This window comes from Gorilla gorilla, chromosome X (genome assembly GCF_029281585.2).
Source record: "Gorilla gorilla gorilla isolate KB3781 chromosome X, NHGRI_mGorGor1-v2.1_pri, whole genome shotgun sequence".
Taxonomy (NCBI): domain Eukaryota; kingdom Metazoa; phylum Chordata; class Mammalia; order Primates; family Hominidae; genus Gorilla; species Gorilla gorilla.
This window is the reverse complement of record NC_073247.2, coordinates 26,384,661-26,394,191: the sequence shown is the minus strand read 5'-3', so window position 1 is coordinate 26,394,191 and position 9,531 is coordinate 26,384,661. Positions and strand designations below refer to the sequence as shown.

The window sequence follows — 9,531 nt, the reverse complement described above, 5'->3', positions numbered from 1 at the left end:
TTCTATGCTGTACCACACAGGGGCCTAACACCCTTCTGCTTCCAGCAGAGCAAAGGAAGCAGATTTTTCTTTTTTCCCACAGAGCTCAGTGGTGTTGATTCCATACAGTTTTCGTTGAGACAGAAAGGGATAAAAATGAATTCAAACAGAAAGGGGTAGAGACTCTTTTCCCATTGTATATTGCTCAAGGTGCCTCTTCTTCCTCTTCCCCAAGCAGTGCAGACACTTACAGATGTGAAATTACTTTTGCAAAATTATGAGAGTAAGATAAGTCTGACATAGTTGACTCCATCTTGCTTCTAACCTCCAAGCTGTCCTTTGTCATTCCTGGGTATAGGCTAAGCTAATTTGAGGAATAATTTAGTTTAGAGTTTAACCAAAGCAAGGATGATAATAGCCCTTCCCAAAACTAAACCACCACCACCTTTGTAAAACGAATCAAAGCCCACAAGTTTAGGATTATGAGAGGGGCCAAAATTCTGTTAAATTGTAAGCATAAACAACTGTTCCAGGGTTCACAAGATTTGTAACTTCCCTAATTACTTCTGTAGGTAACATCCTTACTGTAGAACCTAAGGTTGGCCTTTTGAGATATTTTTTCAGACTTCTGCATTTCTGATGATGGGATGACTCTACCCAGATGACTCTACCTGGACTGTGACTGCAACTCATGACTCAACTGGTCCTACGGCCCCCACTTAGAGGCTGACTCAGTGCACAAAGACCACTTTCCACACCCCTATGATTTCATCCCCAACCAATCAACATTTCCCACTCCCTAGTCCCCTGCCCACCAAACTATCCTTGAAAACCCCTAACCTCCAAGCCTTTAGGGAGACTGATTTGAGTAATAACTCCATCTCCTGCGTGGCCGGCCTCGTGTCAATTAAACTCTTCCTCTACTACAATACCATGGTCTCAGTGAATTGATTTTATCTGTGCAGCAGGCAGGAAGAATCCGTTGGGTGATTACAGATGACTGACAAATGCTGTTACCCCAAAATTTGGGATTTGGGGGATCAATTCTGACTTCTTCTGAAAAAATGGTTGGCAGAGTTTGTTATATTTCTGTTCTACTGTCAAAATCTTCTCACTGGCTAGTTCATTAAATCTATTTCATTTTTTACTTCATCAATATGTTCAATAGCTTCTTGCAGTTTTTTTCTCCCTTCTTCAGCAAGCCCAGAAAGGCTGATGTCTCTGCCTGTCTCAGAGGAGAAAGTGGTCTTGGTTTCTCCTTTTGAGGCATGAGTGGAGAAAGGCATATGGGAGCTGTGCTGTGAGGAAAATCCAGGAACCAGACCATGAGTCTCCTGACTCCTTAGGAAGAAGCTCAGAAAACTCAGTAATTTGTTTTTAAAGAAGGGGAATGCAAAATTCAGGAGAGCAGGTATTTTGGTGGGAGAGGCAGACATCATGGAGAACAACCCAGATATTAATGTTCCAGCCTCTGTGTGTTTATATGTCAATAGTCTTCACAACTTACATATATATTATACATTATATTTATTATTTGTTTTATATATATAATATAGTGTAATAAAATTTTAAGATAAAATATATTTTCTGTCATCATATTGTGGGGCAAAGTCTTAAAAGATCTTAAGTCATTGATTTTCCTTGATAAGCTAAGGATTTGTAAGAATTGAGAAGAGAAACCAGGTAAAACTAAATTTTGGTGCAAAGGGCCCAAAGCACATTTCTCCAGCCAACATTCAGAGCAGCCCCCATCAGCTGATACAGCAGTTTCCTGAAACCCAGGATCCCTTTCCCAACTTGACTCCAAACACCTCAGAATTACTGAACTGGCTCATGTTAGCTAGCCGGCTGGCTTCCACCAGATAAGACCATTTGATATATCATGTAACCACTTTAAGAGTTTATCTTTTGATTCACCAGGAAAAATCTTCAGTCCAAAACATTAAACAGGCATTTTTCAAAGACTGGGAAAATAATGAACATTATCAGCAATTTCCTGCCATTCTTTGTGTCCTTGATGCTCCACGGTAAGAGTTCATGAACTAAATGGGGCGTATTGGAAAAGCCTTTTGGAGCCTGGATTTATGATTGGGAGTTTTCCTTCTGAGTACAATGCCCTGCACATCTATGATTTGTTTTCAAAGAGAAATGGAACTATCTGACATATTTCTGACTTGGTTTTTAATTCCTCTCGTCCTCGTGTTAGTCTCATATAGAAAGTGTAGAGGAGAGATGAGGAGTAGGGAGGAGAAGAGGTGGGGACAGGAAATGGGAAGTAGGAAGAAAAGGGGAAATGTAGAAGAGAGGGAAGGGGGAGGGAGATGGGGAGAGGGAGGAGGGAAGAGGCGTGGCGAGAGGAAGTGGGAAAGGGAGTTGGGGAGGATAAGTCACAGACTGAGCAACCACAGTTCCTCACACTGTGCTTGATTATTTCCATAGAGGTCAATCCATTTACTTCTTATAATCTGTGAGCTGAGTCAGGAAGCTTGCAACTCAGTAAGGCAGAAGCCTTAGATTCACACAGCCAATAATATTGGATGCTCTGGTTTCTCTTCAGAACAAATAAACATTTGGCCTTTTACTAAAGATTTCCATGGAGAGGAACAATTATTAATTAATAACCAAATTTTTGAGGTCCTGCTTAGGCAGGGCCAAGTAAATAATAATAATAAATGAATAAATAATGATTAGATTAAACTCCAGATCTTTCTGACTCTGAAACCAACTTTCTCCTAGTGCCCACCTCTGGGAACTGGAACTCCCGAAGGCAGTAATTTATTAAGGAGTGGGGGTCCGGGGCAATACGATGGGGATCCCAAATATGCAGGGTATGCAAGGGCAAGATTAAAGGAAACTAACAAGGAATGGTGCATTACCTTGGCGTTAGCAACTTCCTGAGAACTAAGCTCTGGGAGAGGGCTACCCAGGCACCACAACCGTCAATACAGGAATGCACTAATGACAGCCTACAGGGAGGCAGGGTAGGAGTCACAATATATCACCCACCCTTGTCTACAACCCTCCTCCAAAGCTCCTCCATGGAAAACTCTCATTTCCCACCAAAAAGAAGAGTATTTGATCATTTTTGACTAGGCTTGCTAACAATTTCATTGAACAGAAGGTAACAAAAGAAATGCGACAGACACTTCATTCTGAACAGTCAAGAACAATTGATTAAACAGAAGTGTGAAGAACCTTTGAATAAAGGGATTGATTGTGTTATCTGAAAATCCAAAGGCAAGGAAGGTAAAACTGGTTGTAGACTTTAGGAAAACACATTTCTACTGATGCACAGAAAAGATAGAATCACAGAAGAAATAGTATCTGGGGACTCTAATCCAAGCTAGAAGCTCTGAAAATATACTTCTGGCTATTTAATAAGAATACCATAGGCCAGGCACGGTGGCTCACGCCTGTAATTCCAGCACTTTGAGAGGCTGAGGTGGGCAGATGGCTTGAGCCCAGGTGTTCAAGACCAGCCTGGGCAACATAGGGAGACCCTACTTCCATGAAAAATACAAAAGTTAGCTTGGCACGGTGGTGCATACCTGTGGTCCCAGCCACTTGGGAGGCTGAGGTGGAAGGATCGCTTGAGCCCAGGAGGTTGAGGCTGCATTGAGCCGTGATCATGCCACTGCACTCCAGCCTGGGCCACAGAGCGAGACCCTGTCTCAAAAAAAAAAAAAAATTGTAATACTGTTTAAAACCAGAGAAATAATTTAATAAACAAATTTTGCTGTGAGCTCAGGTGTTTAAAAGGATAAGAAATGACCACAACAACCTTTCCCACCTCACTTGGACTCTAGGGAAGGTTTCGAGCATCCTGAACAAGGTGAAATTCTCACATACTTGAGGTCAAAGCTCTGAGCAGGAGGACTAAGGGCTCTCTTGATTCTTTCCTCTGGGCCCCAGCAGAGTGCCACAGGCATAGGTTGAGAAATCCCCATCAGAGCCTGGAGGGGTCCAGGAGAAAGAAATGGAAGATGGCTGCTCAATGATCACGGGTATCCAGTCCTTCTGTCAACAAAAAGGGAGCTCTTGACCTTTCTACACAATCCATCCCAAGTTCCCAATGCAGGTGAGCAATTAGGGATGCAGAATATGCTAGGAATAGGAGCATGCATTTATCATCCAGGGTCCTGCCAGGAAACAGATGGCAAACTCACATGGGGTAAGCGAGAAAGGTTTAATAAAGAACTCTCTATAAAGGCAAGGGCAAGGTTAAAGGAAACTAACAAGGAATGGTGCATTACCTTGGGGTTTGCAACATCCTGAGAACTAAGCTCTGGGAGAGGGCTACCCAGGCACCACAACCATCAATACAAGAATGCAGCTAATGACAGCCTACAGGGAGGCAGGGTAGGAGTCACAATATATCACCCACCCTTCTCTACCGCCCTCCCCAAAGCCCTGCATGAGCTGCACATTGCCAGAGGGCAAATGAGCCCTGATGTGGTCCATGGAGCAAGGCAGACAAGAATGGAGAGTAGACCAGAGGGGCAAACAGAGAGTAGCCAGCACAATCATTCTAAAATTATGAGCATATGCACGGACTTAGCTACAAGGATATTCATCACAGCATTATTTGTAAAAGCAAATATATGGAAATAACCTAAATGTTAGATAGGGAGAAAAAAATGATGCCATACCCACATGAGGGCAGAGACTATCTTACCTATTTTTCTGTATAAACTGCAGCAATTGGAATAATGCTTTGCATAGAAAATATTCATTAAATATTAAAATGCTAGTGTGGGCCGAGCATGGTGGCTCACGCCTGTAATCCCAGAAGTTTGAGAGGCTGAGGTGGGTGGATCGCTTGAGCCCAGGCATGGAGGCACATGCCTGTAGTCCCAGCTACTCAGCTATCCAGGAGGCTGAGGTGGGAGGATTGCTTAAGCCCGGGGGGTCAAAGCTGAAGTGAGCTGTGATTGCACCACTGTACTCCAGCCTGGATGACAGAGTAAGACTCTGTCTTAAAAAAAAAAAAAAGTAGTTTAGGGGTACATTTACTGACATGAAAAGATGTTCATGATTCAGTTAAACAAGAAACAGGTCACAAAAATATGTGGTAATGACCTTATTTTATTTGATAGCTGACTACATAGATAGATACAGAATACAAATTTGGAAAAACATACATGGAGATGGTTAAAGTGATGAATGATGCTCAGAGGGAGACTGTTCTGTTTGGGTTGGGTTGGGTTGGTTGGGTTGGGTTTGGTTAGGTTTGGTTTGGTTTGGTTTGGTTTGGTTTTGTGCTTCAGTTTTTTATTTCTCTGCAGTGAATACAGTTGTTTTCGTAGTAAGAAAAACACATCTTTTTTTTTCTATTTTACTTATAAAACAGTGTTGGTTTTCCTGGTGTTTTCCTTTCCCTTCCCTGCATTATCTCTTGCTCTATAACCTTGAGAGTGGCAGCAGATGGCAGGGCAAGCATGTGGATGGAGGGGAGGGGAGGGAATCCCACCATATGGGAATCATGACTCACAGCTTTCACAGCTTGTGGAGCACTGAGGACCAAAATACATACAGAAGAGTGGAAGGGGCTTAGAAAAAACCTCCTGCACGAGGCTCAAATCCTAGGAAGCTGAGATTTATAGTACATGCTGAGGATGACTAAAAAGTATTTTTAAGCTATATTGGAAGGAAGATGAACAAGCAGGGAAGAGCATCACTGCTAGGTAAAGATGTCGCATTACCAGATAGCAGGGAGGAGAAGCCTTCAATTCCCATTTTGCTTTAATCTCAACCATAAATAAGACTTTCTTCTTTATCTCTTTCTTGGCCATCATCATCACCAGCAACATCAGCATCATCACCACCATTAACATTGTCACCTCCTCCAAAATTACCACTATTATCATCATCTCCATTCCAGATAGTTAAACGTCCTAAGAACAGCAAATGTCTTATCCTCTTACGTACGCTGGAACGTTCACATAATCCTACATAGTTCAGTAAACATGAATTGACAAAGATGAAGGCTCTCTTATTAAATGAGAAGATAACATGATGCTGCTAGGAAGAGGTAATATATTGGATGAAAAGTTTGTAAACTTTGAGCCAACATTTCAAAGGGAGAAAACTTTTGAATCATGTATCCCCCCATGTTTATATGTATTTATTTACAAATTATATACATGTTCTACCACTATAGTCCAATATTATATACATTATAACATACACATAAATTAAAATTTTTTAATGTTGCCATGAAAAAGATAATTTTTGGGTGGTTTGCACACCCTGCATGGGAAACCACTATTCAACATGACCGTATCAGAATCAAAAGTTTTTGAAATAAACCTATAAAAGGAGCTGTAACCAACAACAGAAGATTAAATACAGATGAGGATCAAATGCTGCATTTTGAATTCCCAAACTGAGCCTAAGTTGAGGAATTTAATATGCAAGCGCAATCTTGTAAGGCCAAAACATCACCACCAGATGACTTGTAGCTCTAGTGATTTAATATGGGTGGACTGAGCAATAAGCAGCATTTAAAGAAAAGCCAACCTTGACAATTATTCAAATGTCCCAGACGGTGCCCTGTTCCCTCTACTATCACTATTTAACATTGCTGTACTAAATTGCTGTATTTTCTTTCTAGGGATTTATTGGAACAAAATAAGGTCTCAGAGGGCAGGAGCAATATGTGCTTGCTTCCATCACTTTTGGAAACTGCCTCAATACCCAGGCAACCAGAAATTTTCAATTACCCAAGAGAGCCCTGTTTCTCATCCCTATGGGGATCAGTATCGTAGGGTCTGGGTTACTAGTTATTAACCACAACAGAAGGGGAAGAAGGAGGGGACCATCCTTGTTAATTCACCAGTCTGGTCTCCTTGCACAATTCTACTCAAGCCTAGATACTGATGTCATAATTTGAGGTCAGATTAGGGAACTTCTGCAGAAACCATCACCCCCACAGAAGGGAGATGAGGCAACCAGAATGTGCCCTGAGTAAGATAGCACTTCAGCCCTAGTGGCTTTATGGAAAGTGGTATAAGAATAGATAGAACAAAGACTTTGGAGTCAGACAGATCTACGATGGAATCCTCCATCTGTTGCCCGCTGCCTGTGTGACACTGGGCAAGCAACCCAACTTCTCCATTATAAAATGCAGTTAGGAAAATGTCATAATATATTTTAGGCTTATTGTGAGCCCTGGATATAATATTTTTGGAGCATCAGCCACAGGATCCAGGCTCACCTTCTACTTGGTCCTGCATAAATTTTAATACCTGAGGCACTAGTTTAAAACACAGATTCTCAGGTTTCTCCTGATGACGTAAACCCAGGGTGGGTCCCTGCCTCTGGGGAATCTATATTTTTTAAGAAGCCTCGGCAGGGTGAGGTGGCTCACACCAGTAATCTCAGCACTTTGGGAGGCCAAGACGGGAGGATCACTTGAGACCAGGAATTTGAGGCAAGCCTGGGCAACATATTGAGACTCCATCTCTACAAAAATAAAGATAAAAATTAAAAAATTAGCCGAGCGTGGTGGCATACACCTGTAGTCCCAGCAACTTGGGAGGTGGAGGCAGGAGGATGGCTTGAGCCCAGGAGTTCCAGGCTGCAGCAAACTAGGATCATGCAACTGCACTCCAGCCTGGGTGATAGAGTGAGACCCCATTCCTTAAAAATAATTTTAAAAACAGAAGTCCCCTTCTACCACCCAGGTGATTCTGATGGTGGAACAAGTTTAGGAACCCCCGAACCAACAGTTATTTACCATTATTGTGAGCATTATGATTGGTATTTTTGTTACTTCCTGCCCACCACTGTGGCACAGCTTCCCGGTCCCAGGGAACCATGGTTGTAGAGCTGGCTCACTTTCTTCCACCAAAAGCACTGCATTTTTCTTTTCTTTTTTTTTTTTTGAGACGGAGTCTCGCTCTGTCGTCCAGGCTGGAGTGCAGTGGCAGGATCTCGGCTCACTGCAAGCTCCGCCTCCCGGGTTCATACCATTCTCCTGCCTCAGCCTCCCGAGTAGCTGGGACTACAAGCGCCTGCCACCAGACCCGGCTAATTTTTTTTTGTATTTTTAGTAGAGATGGGCTTTCACCGTGTTAGCCAGGATGGTCTCAATCTCCTGACCTCGTGATCTGCCCGCCTCGGCCTCCCAAACTGCTGGGATTACAGGCGTGAGCCACCGCGCTTGGCCGGCACTGCATTTTTCTACTCTACTTCCCTCCCCCAACCCTCACCTTCCAATCAACCTGCTCTTTGCCATTTGTCCCAAGTGGATGGATCACATGAAGGCTTTGAACTGAAAATGACTTGCTGAGTTATGTATGCAGACCAGGCATATTTCATAAAAAGGGGCATAAACTAGAGAAATTCATTCTAAATAATGACAATCCTGGCTCAGTGGGAGATGTTTTGAGAAAAGAGATCTCTTAATTCCTTCCATGGCCTACTTGCTGATTCACTTGCATGTGCATAGGAACCACGTGGAGATCTTGCTGAAATGCAGATTCCGCCACTATATACCATATTTAAGGTGAGCCTCTGAGACGGCATTTCTAATAAGCTCCTGAGTAATGCCATGCTGGTGGTCCAACGACATTTTGAATGTCAAAGGATGGTTAATGGTGAAGCAAAGAAAGCTACATCCCCAAATGCTTAGAAACTTACCAACACCTACAGCCTAAAGTGATCATGAATGTTGTAGAAAAGTTTACATTTTTCCCCTGAAGGTTCACTCATTTGAGCCTATAAAACAAATTGATGATACAAAGATTAACAGAAAAAAAATGCCATAAATATTTATTACATGCTGGGAGTCACACAAAATATGAAAATGCAAAAAAATGGCCAGATGGTTGATGCTTTTGTACCGTCTTAAGGTTACAGAAAGAATAGGGGTTTAGAGCATGCAAGTCATGGGAGGTAGAGAAGAGGAAGAAAGGCATGGAACAAAGGCCATCTTTTTATGTAGATGAAACTTCCCAGGGAGCAGGCCTCAGAAAGAATAGATGGTAGCCTGTGGTGAATGTTTCTGTCAGACCTTTAAAGGTGTCAGGCTCTCAGTCAATCTTTCCTAGATGTAGACAAGGGAGGAGCCTCAGAGAAAGCCTGGCTGTTTATTTCACCTATGCAGATTTTCTCTGCAGATGCAAATCTCCTCCACAAAAGGCAGTTTTGCTGGGCTATTCCTGTCTGCAGGCCCTCTGAATACCCATCTCGAAATATGTCAGAAAAGTATATTTGCAGGTGAAATATTTTTGGTTTGCTTTAATGTCTAGAATCCATCAATTTAGTAAAGCACCAACAGATAGGGCCTGTTCCCAGTAAACACACACACACACACACACAAACACACTCCACCAACAAACACCAAATCAGAACATTAAAAATCATTACTTTCCACCAGGCAGAGGGCACTGATGTCAAAGAGCTTCAAAATTTATTTTAAAAGCATTTATGCAGTAATTTTAAACAATTGTTTAGCAATAATTATAAAAGTTAAGCAAAAGCACATAATGCTGTTTTACACATGATAGACCGTACAAGATCACCACGATAATTGTTGATAAAGCCAGC

At 42.3% G+C, this 9,531-nt stretch overlaps 1 non-coding gene across 1 annotated transcript; it reads left to right on the top strand.

Annotated features, from left to right (window-relative positions):
* Positions 1-2,516: 2,516 nt before the first annotated feature.
* LOC115932443 (U5 spliceosomal RNA) lies at positions 2,517-2,631 on the top strand. The gene has a single exon (XR_004068724.1). It is a non-coding gene; the product is annotated as a U5 spliceosomal RNA (small nuclear RNA).
* The last annotated feature ends 6,900 nt before the right edge of the window (positions 2,632-9,531 follow it).